Source organism: Periplaneta americana, chromosome 16, assembly GCF_040183065.1.
Source record: "Periplaneta americana isolate PAMFEO1 chromosome 16, P.americana_PAMFEO1_priV1, whole genome shotgun sequence".
Lineage (NCBI taxonomy): Eukaryota > Metazoa > Arthropoda > Insecta > Blattodea > Blattidae > Periplaneta > Periplaneta americana.
The window spans coordinates 10847271-10866033 of NC_091132.1; positions in this window are offsets into that span (position 1 = coordinate 10847271).

The window sequence follows — 18763 nt, forward strand, 5'->3', positions numbered from 1 at the left end:
AAGAGGGATGAAGTTACAGGAGAATGGAGAAAGTTACACAACACAGAACTGCACGCATTGTATTCTTCACCTGACATAATTTGGAACATTAAATCCAGACGTTTGAGATGGGCAGGGCATGTAGCACGTATGGGCGAATCCAGAAATACATATAGAGTGTTAGTTGGGAGACCGGAGGGAAAAAGACCTTTAGGGAGGCCGAGACGTAGGTGGGAAGATAATATTAAAATGGATTTGAGGGAGGTGGGATATGATGATAGAGAATGGATTAATCTTGCTCAGGATAGGGACCAATGGCGGGCTTATGTGAGGGTGGCAATGAACCTCCGGGTTCTTTAAAAGCCAGTAAGTAAGTATTTATTTATTTGTATATATTTATTTATTCAATTTATTTATTTATTTATTACAAACTACTTTGTATGAATGTGAGTGTGCTTCTGAGTGTGTCGGGCAGCGGCGGATTTTCAGGGGAGGCAAGGGAGGCCGAGCCTCCCTTAATATTTTACCAGAACACAATATGGCAGTAATAATTTCAGCTGAATTAAAATCACAGACAAGTTATAGCAAATGACGAACATTTTTCCTTTTATATTAATTTTACTATTCACTACGACTAAGATGTATGTTACGTAAAATCGACCACATCCAGTTGGTAATGCCCGCTCGCTATACTGTAGATAGTACAAATAATTCGTACTGAAAAATAACAGATAGCGCAATAACCTGTATAGTCGACATCTAGCAGCCTGCAGTGTCTATGCAAGAGCGGGAGAAAGGATTCTGCTACATGACGCTTCTCCCCGGTAACCATGACAACAACAGTTCAACCAATAAGATAGCTGGTTAGAAGGGTGTTTAAACTTGACTAGAACGCGCGAAGGGAGCCGATTTGGAGACGTCCTACCCACCGCTGACAACTGTACTGCTTATACTCAAGGCTAGTTTCGGCTGTATTGGGAAGCTCTCTCTCTTTCTCTCTTCTTGGTTTTAGAAAATTGAGTCACGTGTTGTTAGTTTTCTCTCCCTGCGTAAAAGTTTTCATTTATGTTGTTAGATTTTCTCTTGTTTGCGGGTGTTCTTGTTATTTTATTCTTTCGTGTTACCAGATGTATTTACTTATACAGTATTTTAAATATATCGAGAGTTTAGAAACAAAGGCAGATTTGCCTCTAGCTTCTTCTAGTAGCAGTTATTCAGTATGTTGTGACCTATTTGATCGGTTTGCGAAGAAAGAGGAATGTCCAGTTAATTTGCTGTAAAATTAGACTATGTAGTAGTAATGAGCAAGACCCGGATTCTTAGGTTCGATTCAATTTTGTTGCTATCTCGTTACTCTCGAAATATTGCTTTTCTTGTTCATTTTATGTAGCAAAGAGTATCATTATTAAATTCAATATGACCTAAAAAGACCTAATTCGTAGGTTAGGACTTGGAGTATCCTAAAGAGAGCCAATCTTTACCAAGCCGTTGTAATAATATTAACAATATGTTGTTTATTTTTATTGTTTTCCCCATAAAATCATATAAATTCCTAAACATAAGATTTAATACCCTAAAACATAAATTGAAAAACATAATTTTAATTTCTTAAAATCTATCAATTATGCGCTTGGTAATGAGGTACGTCACAGTCCTTATATTTTTATATTCTCATCATTCACGTTTTGGCCTCCTCAACTTTCAAACCCACCGTCCGCTACTGGTGTCGGGTTAATATTAACTAGCCAATCTTCAAAACTATAAAATACAATAGCCTTTATCAGGACTGTCGCTGGGCAATAACCTGAACACAAGTTTTTTTATTTTTTTTTTATATTTTTATTGGGTTATTTTACGACGCTGTATCAACATCTAGGTTATTTAGCGCCTGAATGAAATGAAGGTGATAATGCCGGTGAAATGAGTCTGGCATCCAGCACCGAAAGTTACCCAGCATTTGCTCGTATTGGGTTGTCCTAAAATCTTGGCGAGAGGGAATAGAATAGAATAGAATAGAATAGAATAGAATAGAATGTTTTATTTTCGCTTGCAGAGTTAAAGCCATAAGGCCTTCTCTTCCACTCAACCAGCCTTAATCAATACAATAGTGACATACATATTTAAATTATGAATATTTACAATACACTTAAAAGATTCTCCAGCAATATTCTTCAATTAAGTTTTAACGACTAGTACATGTTTATTTAAATTGAGACAGAACCTATAAGAAAAAGTAAAAACTTAATTTATGAGCTAATGTAATTCAATTCAGTCTATATGCAATATGTAAAGAATTATAAATAAGTTGAGATAGCTAGTTGGTTAAATTATGAGAATAAATTTAATAGAAGTTTACTAGAACTATATTATAGGGAGCAAAATATAAATTTAAAATATATTGATATAATGAGAACATTAATGTAATAAGATTTTTACCATTAGAGGTTTTGTATTCTATTTAGAGAAATTAATGGTAATAATAAGAATGTACAGATGTTAGTTTCATTATAAATAACAAATATTAATCAGTAATTAAGCTGTTAAGCAATAATTTATGTAATTTTGACTTAAATGAAGTTATTGTCCAACAACCCCTTACATCACTCGGAAGCGAGTTCCAATTTCTGGCAACTGAAACTGTATAGGATGAAGAATATGACGATGTCTTGTGATAATGTAGGCCTATAATGAGTACATTGTTATGATGAGACCTGGTACTTGGCTGATGATATGCGGATAAATTTTGAAAACGAGAAGCCAAATAGATTGAGGTAGCGGTGCGCAGAATGTGAAGTAAGAGAATAAGATAATGCAGGGTTCATCGATCGCTTACCCTTAGCCAAGACGGAGTCTGGAAAGACGGAGAAACATGATCGGGATTACCCGATGAGGAAATTTACCAGAATAACTACGGTATTTGGAAGCTGTTTGTCTCATACAGATAGTTTTATTTTCGCTTTTCGTTAAACAGCACCTTCCCGTTCAGAACTTTTCAAGGGAGTTTCGACCGGACATTTCCGCCTAGAAATTAATTGCTTTGAGCCGGGTTTGAACTCGGGGTACTTGGGTCTGGAGCAGCAGCAGCCAGAACAATGTTACATGCAACATGCAGCGTAGCACAGCACAGTGGTCTTGACAGGTGACTACTGCTGCGGTTGTGACTGGAAGAACGAGTTTTTGTGGTCTGGCTGCCACTGCAGCTTTCCGCCGCGCCGGTTTCACCAGCGTTCGTCAGATTTCGCTCAACAAACGTCAAATTAACATCTGTTACAGCCGGTCTGACAAACCATAATCGACACAACTTGACGAACGTCAAATTTTAGTGACAGTCACAGACATTCTTCTCCGAGTTGAATACAGTATGCCGATCCGCCCTGTCGTCGTCTCAGTCATCAGTTGGCCATCTTGTATGGAAGTCGAAGACAGGTCTGAACTTCACAAGAGATACCAAGAAGTACCACTTATGAGGAAACTAGGCCAGGAGACAATAGGGTAGGGTGGCCAGTTTCTCTCTCCCTCCATTGCACTGAAAAATTTCTTCTCTTCTAAACTGAAACAGATCTTGATACGGAGCCTGGTGATGCCTTTCCTTCTTTTTTAACAATTTATTGATCGATCAGCGCATTTAGCGCTATACAGATCATTTCTAAATAAAATATAAATACAATACATGACACTGAATTGATGATAGCCTAGATTGGGCTCCTCAATGAACAAAAATAATTGTTAATAAATAATTATTTACATAGTTTGGTGTGATGATAAATTTTGATTATAATATGAGGTCTATTGGAAGTCGGCTCTTGATTCTGGTGGGAAATGTGGACTTCCTTCCGAGAGAGTAATGGACGGCGCCTGGAACATTTTCTAGGTTGTTATAGAACTTCTTAGCTTGTGAATGAATAAACTGTTGGATTGTGTCAATACCGGTTTCTCTGTGTAGTTGGCTGTTACGGACAAACCAAGGAGAATTGAGTGAAATTCGTAGGACTTTATTTTGAAATGACTGGATGAGTTTAATTTCACTTATTGCAGCTCCTCCCCAGACAGGACAGGCATAAAGCAGTAGAGGTCGTAATAGAGATATGTAAAGTGGCATGCAATTTTGTAGCTTTAGAGTTGATTTCTTGTTGAGGAGCGGATATAATTTAGCGAGTCTTGAATAGGTCAATTTAAGTTTGTTGTTGATGTGATGTTTCCATGATAGACGGCGATCTAAGTGCACTACAAGATATTTTACAGCGTCATCCTTTGGTTTCCACGGTATCACGTTGGTTGAAAGATTTATGCATGGAGGATTAGCAGGACGACACAAAGTAAATATCATTGCTTCGCATTTATTGTAGTTCAATGCGATGCGCCAATTTTCAAGCCAAGGGCATATGATGTTAAGGCTTCCTGAAGGTGATTTGAGGCTATGTTAATGTCGCGATGGGTTGCATAAATACCTGTATCGTCTGCATACATAGTAATTTGTGCAGTTGGTGTTACAGGAATGTCCGAAGTATACACATTGAATAATACTGGACCTAAGATGCCTTACTTTGACTATTGCGACGTTTTGTATAGTGAGTGACCTTAGTGTTGAACTGTCATTGAGACTTCAACGTGTTCATAATGCTTGTGTCCGCTTCATTTAAACAGCCGTCGCTATGATCATGTCTCCGAGTATTTCTTTCAATTATCTTGGCTTCGTTTACGGGAGAGACGTTCAGTTCATTCACTCTGTTTGCTGTATCAGATTTTAAATAATTCCACACCTATTTACCTAGTTCCTCGCTTCACACTTTTAGCATCCCACCACAACTGCGATACACGTTCACAGCATAACCTTGTTCTATCAATTCCATATCACCAAACATTTCTTTACTGTCTTTCTTTCACAATACGCAAAGCTCGTTCCTGGAATTCCTTGTCGCAGGAAATCAGCAGCAGTCGGAGTATAAAATCTTTTAAGTAGGCCTACATTCTACTTAGAAATGTTTTTATTGAACAGAACTAGACTCTTGCGGAAGTTTCTAAATAGTCTTAAATGACCAAGTTGTTATTTTTTTCTCCTCTCTCTTCTTTTTTTCCCTTTTTATTATCTTGATATATTACTGAATCATTTGTATTTGTATGCCATTTAGTAGGCTACGATTTTGCTATTCAACATTTTTATGTCTTGTAACTCACATGTATTTTAATATTAGTATAAGTTATTAACTGTAGGCTATAATATATCTCAAGTGAATTAATCGCCGAATTTATCTCGAGAATTGTTCATATGAAATATACAGAAACACTAAAACATACTCTAATCAAATACTCAACACACAGATCAATTTCAGAACGCACACACTATTTGACGCAACTCTTCACCACACGAACGCACCCACACAACAGGCAGCGAAGTCGAGATGACGCCGAGACACAGAAGGCTCTGAGGATTGTGTCAAGTAGCACCGAAACTGCTGTAAGCCGCATATGCTTACATAATTAACACGAGTAAGATCCCCATTTAATCAATTATTTATATTGAAGTGTTAAAAGTAGTGTACGAAAGATTCAACATGAAATAACTATGGAACTGTTCACAGAACATGTCATTGAAATTATATTTCACCATGATGATACCTCTGACTGTCTCCGTTAGCATGCGATTTCGTTCTTTTGTCCATTGAGCAGATATTAGGGGAAATACTCTCTCAGCACTTCCATTGTGACTTGGGATAAATAAATAGAATTTACATATTTTTAAGAGTTCTGAGAAAGTTTCAGTGCTCGCAGAACTATTGGAATTGAAGAATTTGCACCATTGTTTATCTAAACTTAAATCTTTGTCCAAATTAACTTGATTGGCATATCTTTGTAGGCTACATTACAGAATAAAATTGATACAACAACTTTGAATCATGAATAGTAACATTTTTAAAGTGCAAGAATTCCATGCATGTCAATAAGTCATCATATTTTAAGTTTTTTTATATGTTCCAGCTTCAACTATTGAAAGCAGTTAAATTCTTTCATAGGTTTTCATCATTTGTTTCGATATTATATGCATAATATCGCATATTATTCAACATTCATATTCATTCTAGTTGAAGTGCGAAATGCCGGACATATAAAATGTTTTTAAATGCCTGCCGGACAGGATAAAATTATTAAAAAAGAGGACATGCCCTCCTTTTGCCGGACGGATGGTAACCCTAAACAATAAGAACGTTGTAGCATAATCACGTAATCAAAGCATAGCATAACAACATTGCGTCAACTGGTGGCTACAAATCTCTCAACACATTAACAGTTTAATGCGTGGCAGGAGCCGGGGCAAGAGGACGGGACAGACGCATGCGCAGAAATCAAATTGATTCGCCTGGAAGGTGAAGTGGCCCCTAAAACCGATCGGAGAAGTAAGACATTTACACTCTGTTATAGGCTATAAAGATAAATATAGGTAAAGAGTGAACGTCTATGCTTGAATAAAAGTAATAAAATACAATATACACTTTTTAAAGACTGTACTGTACCGTAGTGTATTTTATTTTGTAAGATAACCGTGAATTGCTGAAATACCACAACACACATTTCTTCTCAAATTCAATTTTTCATATGGTTGTAATATTCAAACATAGGTCTTTCTAGTGTGCAGAAAACCCACACGTCCAGTGCTCGGTGTACATTTCACAGCGGCAATTAGTTAGGGCCTACTATCCATTCCTCGTCACCGTACCTCTTTCTATTCACCCTCTTTCACCGTGTCAGTTCGTCGCCTATGGAACTCCTTACCTCGTCATGTCAGGGATTGCCGAACGGTTAATCAATTTAAATTAAAAATTAAGAATTACATACTTTTACGTGAAATTGATTTGTGAGCGTTAGCAGATTTCTATAGGTTTTTCTGTGTGTTTGTATAATTGTCATTTAGGCCTATCACAAAGTAGAATTAGGGTATGAATTGTAAATCAATTATGTATCATGTTTAGTCAATATTTCTTTATATGTAAGCTTGTTAATGTGCATGAAAATGGTTTTATATTTAAGTATAAATATTAATATTGCTATTTTGTCATTGTTTCATTGTATATTTCACTTCTGGTAGTGTGGAAGTGAAGGACTCATGGCCTTAACTCTACCAGAATAAATAAATAAATAAATAAATAGATAGATAGATAGATAGATAGATAGATAGATAGATAGATAGATAGATAGATAGATAGATAGATAGATAGATAGATAGATAGGTAGGTAGGTAGGTAGGTAGGTAGGTAGGTAGGTAGGTAGGTAGGTAGATAGATAGATAGATAGATAGATAGATAGATAGATAGATAGATAGATAGATAGATAGATAGATAGACAGACAGACAGACAGACAAACAGACCGACGGATGGACGGATGGACGGATGGACGGATGGACGGATAGACGGATAGACGGATAGATGGATAGATAGATAGATAGATAGATAGATAGATAGATAGATAGATAGATAGATAGATAGATAGATAGATAGATAGATAGATAGATAGATAGATAGATAGATAGATAGATAGATAGATAGATAGATAGATAGATAGATAGATAGATAGATAGATAGATAGATAGATAGATAGATAGATAGATAGATAGATAGATAGATAGATAGATAGATAGATAGATAGATAGATAGATAGATAGATAGATAGATAGATAGATAGATAGATAGATAGATAGATAGATAGATAGATAGATAGATAGATAGATAGATAGATAGATAGATAGATAGATAGATAGATAGATAGATAGATAGATAGATAGATAGATAGATAGATAGATAGATAGATAGATAGATAGATAGATAGATAGATAGATAGATAGATAGATAGATAGATAGATAAATTAATTAATTAATTTCAAGAACACCACAAATCCAGGGCATGTAGAATTTTTTATAAACTAAAAGGAAATTCAGTTTGCTTTTCTCTCTCTCTCTCTCTCTCTCTCTTTAATAGGATTAAAGGAATTTGAAGAATTGAATATAATATTCATTTGATTTACATTTAAAATTATTTATAAGATAAAAAGTCCTTCTTCGTCTTTATCTAAAAATTGTTTTAAAGAAATAAATGATTCTTACTAGTCTTGAACTGCAGAAACCCCACATGTCCAGGCAATTCAGATTTTTTTTATCCAGAAAATACTAAAGAAAAAATTAAAGTTCATGTAGTTCATTCTAGTTCATTCACTAGAACTTGTTATTATGCTTTAACAAAAAAACAGTCAGTTAAAATACCAAACGTTTTTTAAGATAATCAGTTTTTTGTGGCTCCTGAAATATTTACTCAAATGGACATGTGGGGTTATTGCAATTCACGATTCAAGTATTCATGTAGGCCTATGTATTATATAGCCCTTAAGGCCCATTCACAATGAAAATTAAACATAACCGTAACATAAACACATAAGTTTGCGGCCAGGTTATCAAATGGGATCATTCACAATGATTAACATAAACATTGACATAAACTTTGCCGTTAGACGTTAACATGAAGGTTTGCAAACTCCAAACTTTCATGCTTATGCTTATGTGATTTGCAAACAATACACAATCGTCTATACGACAGAATATGAGGAAATGGCGTCGTTGTTATGTTTCCATGTTTACCAAGTATCTTAACAATTATGTTTATGTTCCCATCGTGAATATTCTTGATTTTACCGTAACGTTTACATTTTTAAGTTAAAGCTTACGTTATGTTTAATTTTAATTGTGAATGAACCTTTACGCCCAATATTTCCATGATTAAGTATTGTATTAAGTGGAATAGGCCTAACATGAATGGATGGGGAAATGGAAGGTACGAGAAAACATGTCCTTGTAAGAGAAATAGGCGCTGAGAAGAAGTGTCTGTGTGAGCTCCAAGCCTGTTGGCACTTGTCTCACTCCGATGTTCGCCGTTCCGTTGGATTTCAAAAGGCTTCAATTAATAAAAATACCGAAATTTTGTTGGAGGGAGATATAGTTCGATACCTCATTTCTTTTAGGGCTCATCCCGACATTTGTCTTAGCCTCTTAGGTTTCGTCCAGTGTCCAGCGTCGAAAGTTATCCAGCATTACTTACTCTTTCTGGGGGTGCTAGAGAATTCTTATATAAAAAATCAATATGTATCTTTGTTCTGGCAATAAAGTATTATTATTATTATTATTATTATTATTATTATTATTATTATTATTATTTGATCTTAATGGGTTAAGGGAAAACTCCGAAAACCAGGATTTAAACCCGAGCACGCTTGTTTTACGGCTGGACGTCCTAACCGTTACTCTACAGCGGTGGACTAGCCCCTTAGGAAAACCATGGAAAACAGACCGGCTGAGCTGTCTCAATTTAAGAGACTGTGAGATGACTCTGATAAAATATATGCCCTTCTGACCCTGAGGGCATGATGTTGGGAAGGGTGTGTGTTGTTTGTAACAGCTTGAATTGTAATTTACCACGAGGCAGGATATTGGGGTGTTTATGGCATACCCTAACATGAGCTGAGGATAGGCACTGATCTAAAGACTCGAACAGGCAATGATACTATCGATTGAAGTAATGAATGGCTTTTAAATGGTACGCAAAAAAGTGTCCTTACAAGGGAAATTGGGGCTGAGAAGAAGGGTCTATGTGAGCTCCAAGCCTGTTGGCCCCACTTGTCTCACTTCCATTGAAAGAAGATTGGGGTAGGCCTACAGAGAAAATGTGAGATTTTTGGACAATTTTTCTTTCTGTAAATGATTCCTTATACACTAGTCTACACGTTTACAAAGTTTCAGAGACGTAAGACGATTTGAAACCCTCCTAATGGCGTCACAATTAAAGGTCCGCACTCTTGAATTATCAACTTTAATCATTTTTCTCCGTTGTAATATTTTGTGTAGCCTATTTCACTTCAAATCACTAAGGCTTCTACAATTTTGTGGCTAAGAAGCTGCATTTTTTTCTGTACTATATTCTGTGCACCATGCTTAAGGATTTTGTGCATTAATTTCTCCTAACTCTATAAATGTTAAAAGAAATAAATAACTATGTGACATGAACTAAATCATTTTTAAAATATTGGGGTTATTTCACAAATTATATTTTTCTCTGTAATCTGGCATTATTAAAAAAAAAAAGCATATTAAATAGGGAAAAGAGCGAGACGCCAGCAACGTGTTGTAGCATGTAAGCAGCCACCGGTAGTCAACTGTATTGACGGGCGAAAATCCTGCCTTCAAATCCGATTATTGAATTAAGGCGTGTCAGCGACCACGAACGTTGGCGAAATGAAAATAAGCTCTTTGACATTATCCAAGCATTTGAAATTCTTCCACGTGTCTTTATTATGGTTGTCGAAGAGGGCTGTCTGGAATAAATCGAGTCTTTCTCTCCGCCGGCGCCGCGTCTGAACTTGCGTTCGACGCAGAGTGGTCATCGCACAGATAAAATAAACACGCAGTATAATGCGTTCCATTGGTATGCGTCACGTACCACACTGCATTCTAAGAATCAGATCTCCGCTCTCTCCCCTTGCTGATCTAAACTTCTTTTTAAGTAATAAACTACACTTAAAGATAAAAATAAATTTATTCCTTGCAAAAAAATAACACTTACGCCTATACAAATATTAATACAATAATCCATGTTCTAGCGCCTTCCTGAGAGAATAACAGTGGTGCTCAGGGAGCCATCCTCACACATTTAACAAAGGTAGACAAGAAACAAAGAGGGTTTAAAGTTTAAATTTAAATTCACATAGAAATAACGTATTTTCTCGAATACCCCGCGCATTTTTTCTTCCGAAATATAAGAGTAAAGCATATAAAGAGTGAAGGTGGTGCTCAGGGAGCCATACTCTCACGTTTAACAAAGATAGACAAGAAACAAAGAGAGTTTAAATTTAAATTAAAATTCACGTAGAAATAAAGTATTTTCTCGAATTCCCCGCGCATATTTTCTTCCGAAATATAAGAGTAAAACATATAAAGAGTAAAAGTGGTGCTCAGGGAGCCATACTCACACATTTAACAAAGGTAGACAAGAAACAAAGAGGGTTTAAAGTTTAAATTTAAATTCACATAGAAATAACGTATTTTCTCGAATACCCCGCGCATTTTTTCTTCCGAAATATAAGAATAAAACATATAAAGAGTAAAAGTGGTGCTCAGGGAGCCATCCTCACACATTTAACAAAGGTGACAAGAAACAAAGAGGGTTTAAAGTTTAAATTTAAATTCACATAGAAATAACGTATTTTCTCGAATACCCCGCGCATTTTTTCTTCCGAAATATAAGAGTAAAACATATAAAGAGTAAAAGTGGTGCTCAGGGAGCCATCCTCACACATTTAACAAAGGTAGACAAGAAACAAAGAGGATTTAAAGTTTAAATTTAAATTCACGTAGAAATAACGTATTTTCTCGAATACACCGCGCATTTTTTCTTCCGAAATATAACAGTAAAAATATAACAGTATAACATATAGACCTAAAGAGTAAAAGTGGTGCTCAGAGAGCCATCCTCACACATTTAACAAAGGTAGACAAGAAACAAAGAGGGTTCAAAGTTTAAATTTAAATTCACGTAGAAATAACGTATTTTCTCGAATACCCCTTGCATTTTTTTCTTCCGCAATATAAGGGTAAAACATATAAAGAGTACAAGTGGTGCTCAGGGAGCCATCCTCATACATTTAACAAAGGTAGACAAGAAACAAAGAGGTTTAAAGTTTAAATTCAAATTCACGTAGAAATAACGTATTTTCTCGAATACACCGCGCTTTTTTCCCCCAGAAATATGAAAGTAAAAAGTATGTGTGCGCAGCTTATTCGATATGAAATTGGCAACGTTGTTCGATTTTCCTCCCGTGTAACTCCTAAGATGGTAGCGCATGCCATTATCTTCTCGCACTGATATTTCATTGTTAACATTGTTTTATGGCGTTTGAGTTAGCAGTACATGTGTCAGAATCAAGTTCTAGTGTGATAAGTGTATAGTTTTGGCATCTTGTATTTTCAGTTATGAAAATGAGGCTACCAGTAAAGGTATGATATTGCGATCCTTTACCTACAGCGAAAAACTTAGAATTATCAAAGATGCGGAGGAACATGGAAATCGTGACGCGTGCTATTAATGTCGCAGGATATCATGTAAACGGCCGATTAAGCAAGACAACTGACATGTGCAATGCGTGCGCATAGGATGAGTTTGAAATCTGTCCTGTTAAATGAATTGTACCTGTTTGTATTTAATTTTTTTTTCAATTTGTCGTGACTAGGCCTACATATTTTGTTGAAAGTTTCATTTTTGCTTAAATTTGTGCTATAGTTTTATTTATTTATTTATTTAAAAAAGATTTTACACTAAACTCAAATAATGAGAAAGTGCAGATATAACCCCCACCCTCCTCCAGACGTCACTGACGATGCTACTGTTTTAGCATTTTTCTTTCCACTCGTGCGTTGCAATTTGTAACGCATCCTCAGTTGTAGCAAAACAATGGAGGAACAAGAAGGGAGATGCAATCAGGGGAAATGCATTCTGATATAAATTCCGACAGAAGGAAGCTATACTGAAAAGGGTGGTGAGAAAAATTAAACAAGGGCAGGAGAGAGAAGGGGAAACACAATACAAAGGGGAGATCATACAATGCATTGTAGTAGGGAGAGAGAGCGTTGGAGGGAGAAGAGGGAACGGAGAGAGACGCTACCACGACAAGGAGAGAGCGCGGGAGAGAGAGAGATGGGCGATGGACCAGACAACCTGTGGGTTCATTGCCTGCGATTGACTTACGACGGCGAGCTGTTTGACACGGCCAACTTCTTGCTTCCTTCCTTCCAAGCTCATTTCATAAATCGCCCTCGTGCCAAGTGTGATGCTGCAGAAATCGACTACATCCTACGAAATTTGCACAAAGTACAGTAGGCCTACAAGCATTCGGCATCCGATACTCAGGGAGAGTTTCTGGACATTTCATCTGTCTAATTATAAACCGACTTACTGTATACTAAATTACTAGCCAGATTCGGTGTTTGTAAGTCAGTTTATCCGAGAAAGATTACGTACACGAGTGGGCGCGTTAGTAGTAGCTGAGGAAGTAAACGGAGAGAGGGGGTTACAGATATAAAGTCGACTCAACATGCAGAGGCAATAACTAGGGACCGGATTTTTATGTAATTACATATTATATTCCTTTCAACCGAACCGTATATAAATAACAAATCTTTGCGAATCTTGTAATTACCATTAATATATTAAAATTTGATACTACATATTTTTACATATTTACCCCATATTACATATTATGGCTTGGTATTACATAAAAGTACATATTTAGGGGTTTTATTCATTTTTATTTCTCTAAAAGGAAAAAAAAATTTCGGCTAGGGAAGTTTATAATTCGAAATACTTACTTACTTACTGGCTTTTAAGGAACCCGGAGGTTCATTGCCGCCCTCACATAAGACCGCCATTGTTCCCTATCCCGAGCAAGATTAATCCAGTCTCTACCATCATATCCTACCTCCCTCAAATAATTTTAATATTATCTTCCCATCTACGTCTCGGCCTCCCCAAAGGTCTTTTTCCCTCTGGCCACCCAACTAACACTCTATATGCATTTCTGGATTCGCTCATACGTGCTGCATGTCCTGCCCATCTCAAACGTCTGGATTTTATATTCCTAATTATGTCAGATGAAGTATACAATGCGTGCAGCTCTGCGTTGTGTAACTTTCTCCATTCTCCTGTAACTTCATCCCTTATAGCCCCAAATATTTTCCTAAGAACCTTATTCTCAAAAACCCTCAATCTCTGTTCCTCTCTCAAAGTGAGAGTCCAAGTTTCACAGCCATACAGAACAACCGGTAATATAACTGTTTTATAAACAATTTGAAATACACAGATTTAAAAAGCCTTTTTATCTACCCAAGAAAGGATAGGCTATATTTCGGGACGAAACATAACACTCTTAGTTCCAGGAAGTAATAGAGGTACTCACCCCATATCACCCATTGTAAATATGAGTGAACAAAGTGCAACCTTTCTCATACAACTACCTTGTATTGTAAAAATCACTCAAAGTAGCGTTGCCTTCATGCGGTGGAGTGGAACGAGGACGACATGATTTGTCTCGAACTATAATTGTTCTGCACACGTCTTAACAAGCCGTTGCCATGCAGTTTGCAACCTTACTCACCCTCTTCCTAATCCTTCCAGGGAAAACCCGTGTCAAGTCTGGCATGAGCCCCAATAAAGTAGCCGACTTTTGAAAAAAAGCTGAAGTAAAGGAACAAACTGGAAAGATGTTGGAAGATTAAAATAAATAGGTTTTCAGGTTATTGCTTGACCTCTTTACTTTAAATTTAGTAAATCTATACGGAAATAGGATTTTCCGAGGAAATAGAACGTATGGTTCTCGGCTGGAATAATCTTACCCTTCTGAATGAGACAGGAATGTCACATTTCAAACAACAGTTTGCAAATGCCTATAGTTTGAGGTTTTAGTAGGTACTTGTTTCTTACAAGTAGCAGCTAAAATGCATGTGCCACATCTCCTCTTATTTTCTCCTAATACAGTAAAGCGAAACAGTGCTTGCATTACTGTTGTGTCATTCATTTCACTCAGTTCTCTAGTTTTAATACTTACAGTATAAAGTGCAAGTGAGTTTATCAACTACTTTTAACTAACTAAAATGGCCACTGTATCTTCAACCCTAACGACAAAAATAAAATCATGGATTGCGATGGACGAAGCTTTCAATACAGATGGAAAAATAGTAATGTGTCAAGTGTGCGGTAAAAAAGTCGGGTGCTCTATGAAATCAAAACTGGAGAGTCTTACCTATCCTATACCTGCCACATATTGATATTAAATATTTTCATGATTTTACATATTTTGGTACATATTCAGCTTATTTTTCTTACATAAACATGTATATATTTCACACCTTGATATTACATAAAAATCCGGTCCCTAGCAATAACAATACAAGTTAGCTTCAACAAGTGGCGGACTGGCGAACTAGAACTTTTCATTGTGTTTATTTTTTCTGTTCGGCTGAGCACAGTCGTTCTTCATATTTTATTTATTTATTTATTTTTTTTTTTTTTTAGAAATGAATGCATTCTAAGGGAGAGGCACTTCTTCCGCTACTAGTCTTTTAATTTTACTCTATTTCAACACTTTCTCCTCAGAATCTAGGCTATAAGTCTTTTGGAAATAAAAATTGACACGAGTATTTTGGCAGTAGGCTATTTCCTGTGCTTAGGCAATTTTTCATGACTTAAAATTTACAAAATTTATTTTAAAGGCTACAAATTACGTTGAACATTATTTTTACATGAATGTATCTTTGACTCAAATAGAAGAATTGAATGGTGAATTGCAGAAACCCCACAAGTCACATTTGTTTTCAAATTCACTTTATTCATATGGTTGTATATGCATAGAGTCGGCCTGGTTGGCGCAGTTGGTATAGCGCTGACCTTCTATGCCCGAGGTTGCGGGTTCGATGCCAGGCCAGGTCGATGGCATTTAAGTATGCTTAAATGCGACAGGCTCATCTCAGTAGATTTACTGGCATGTAAAATAACTCCTGCGGGACAAAATTCCGGCACACCGGCGACGCTGATATAACCTCGGCAGTTGCGAGCGTCGTTAAATAAAACATAACATTTAAAACATTTCATACATAGGTCTTTCAAGTGGTGCAGAAATCTCACATGTCCAGTGCTCAGTGTACGAGTACATTTTACAGTGGCAATAAATTACAGTGAATTGCAGAAAATTGCAGGAACACCACAAATCCAAGGCATGTGGAATATTTAGAAACTAGAAAATCAGTTTGTTTATTTTTGTTTTTCTTTTTTATAGGTTTTAAATTAATTTTGAAGTATTAAATATGCTATTCACATAATTTTGCATTTTGTATGTTTGTGTACTATTATCAATTTTTTCTTTGGCTTAGGCCTACATTTAAAGCTCTTCATAAGACAAAAAATTGTCGTATACAGTCTTCTTAATCTAAAAGTTGTTCTAGAAAATAAAACGATGTTACTAGTCGTGAGTTGCACAAAACCCACATGTACAGGCAATTCACATTTTTTCCCAGAAAATACTAAAGAAAAAAAATAAAGTTCATAACTTATATGTGAAAGACTAGAACTTATTATTATGCTTTAATAACAAATAGTCTCTTCAAAATACGAAACGCTTTTAAAGATAATACGTTTTTTATTTCTGAAAAATTTACTCAAATGGACATGTGAGGTTTCTGCAATTCACGATTCAATTAAAACTTAGTCAAAAATTTTCAGATGTGCTCTTCTCTCTTAATAGCAGAAAGAACTATGTGAATATTATTCTGATAAGTTGAAAATAATCCAAATATAAACTACTATCAAATTACCCATATATCCCGTACAGTAAGGACTTATCTGTAAGTTCTATTATCAATAGGCCAAAGCAATTTTAATTGTTCTTAAAAACCTAATAGTTATTTTGTTAATAATGAAAATTTGTGAAGTATTTTGTTCAGCCGGACAGCGTTTACCTGATAAGTTAAAAAGAACTTAACATATAGGCCTATAGTTCTCCTTGTGAACACCATACTCTAAAATCTTTAACGTATAGTTTATTTTTTAATTATAGTCTATTGATTACATAATAAATTTAAAAATCATCAATACAGACTAGACAAAAAAAAACTAAAAATAAATAAAAAATTATTCCATAACAGAATGGCAGAGTTCAACAGTGGCATAAATTACAAAAGTAACGGCAGCTTAATAAATTAGAACTACTATATTTAATTAAATTATTACGAAAAATTATAAGAATGAAGTGCAAAGCATTATATCTAACAACGGTGCGCAGACATTTTGCCGGTGAACATTTCGCCTAATACATGGCTATTCCTTTATATAACTTACCGGTATTTTCTTTGCCTGTAATTAATTTTTCCTACGGCTAGCTTGCCTACAGTTATTTTTGCCTTTGCCAGAGAAAAATAATTTTATTTCTGGAATGTTAGTACATTATATCACATTTGTCACCTCCTGGAGAAATAAGAAATACAGGGTGATTCACGAGAATTTACTGTCCTTACGGAGCTTATTTCCGAAGTCATTCTGAGCAAGAAATGTCATATAAACATTTGTCCTAATCTCAATATTTTCAGAGTTACACTAATTTGAAGTTGTTTGTAAAATAGCATTATTCTTGAGATTTAAGGGCAAAAGAATATTACAGATAAAGAATGAACTATTCAGGAGTATCATTTCTTTAATTAGCTAATATTCTGAAGCTGTACATAAGCTTATGTTTTGAATTCCATAGTTGCTTCGTACAGATTTTTTTTTTATCTACAACATTAGGCTACATTTTCTTACGCATTTATCACAACAATTGTTACAAATCACGCCATTCTTGTAAATTCTTCAAGATGTACATTAGGATGCATAATTAAACTGTAAAGAATCAAGTTCCTAAGGTCGTATGATTTGTAACAATTTTTGTAATAAGGAAGTAAGAATAATATCATTTTTAGATAAAAATTGAAAAACAAAATCTGTACAAAGCAATTGACAACACATTTTTAGCTTCAGAACACTAGCCAATTAAACAAATGACACTCCCTATAGTTCATTCTCTATTTGTAATATTCTTTTACCCTTAAAACTAAAGAAACAGGGTATTTTACAAACAACTTTAAATTAGTGTAACTTTGAACATATTGAGATTAGGACAAATGTTTATATATCATTTTTTGCTCAGAATGTCTTCGGAAATAAGCTCCATAAGCGACGGTAAATCCTCGTGAATCACCCTGTATAAATCTATGCACTTTAGGTTTCCAAGTAACGATGTTGTTATAGAAAACAGTGTGGCTGTTATCTTGACCACTAAGGCAAATGTGCTTAAGCTGCAGAGCCATGTGTCCAAGTAATGAGCTATTAAAGTGACTCACCAGCAACACTCGTCATCCCCAGAACTTTATATTGGAATATCCACAGTCATAATTCCTCGAAACTAGGCTATGTTATGCATAATTCTCTTGAATCAACAGGCGATACGTTGTTGGGAATATCGTTTTCTTTTGTTACTTAAGCGATATTTCCTTGTCACAGACCATTTCAAGCTAATTCAAGTTGATTAATTTGTTATCGGTTGTGCTTCTCAACATTTCCATCCAGTCGGCCCCTGGTCGATCCCCGGCCAGGTCGTGATGGAATTTGTGGTGGACAAAGCAGTCGTTACGGAGAGTTTTTCTCGGAATACTCCCGTTTCCCTCTATCATTTCACCAACACACTCCACCTCCACTCTCATTTCAGCTATCTACAATAGTAAAAATAGACTGGAGTGAAATCTGTGGGTTGTACGCGTTTCCGATGCTGATATACTAGGACTTGATGCCCTTAAATGATGTGACGGATGAGGCAGTCATAATGTCATTGCCGAACAGGAACGTCTTGCTTAAAGATATAAACAGACACCAAAACAAAACCCGACCTGAGGTCCAGATAAGAGCACCGTACGACGTTAAGCCTCGTTCACATTTTTCAAGTAACTTGAATTCAAGTCACTTGATTTGACGAACTTGAAAAGTGTGAACTATATTTCAAGTTGACTTGAAGTCAAGTAACGCCTGGAATTCAAGTTTCAAGTGAAGTTGAATCCTTTTCTACTTTTTACTTGACTTGAAAGGACTTTTGAAACACTTGAAGAGTGTGAACGTCACTTGATAGCTTGAATTCATGGGGAAAAGCGCGGGAATTTAAATTAACAGCTGTTTTAAGAG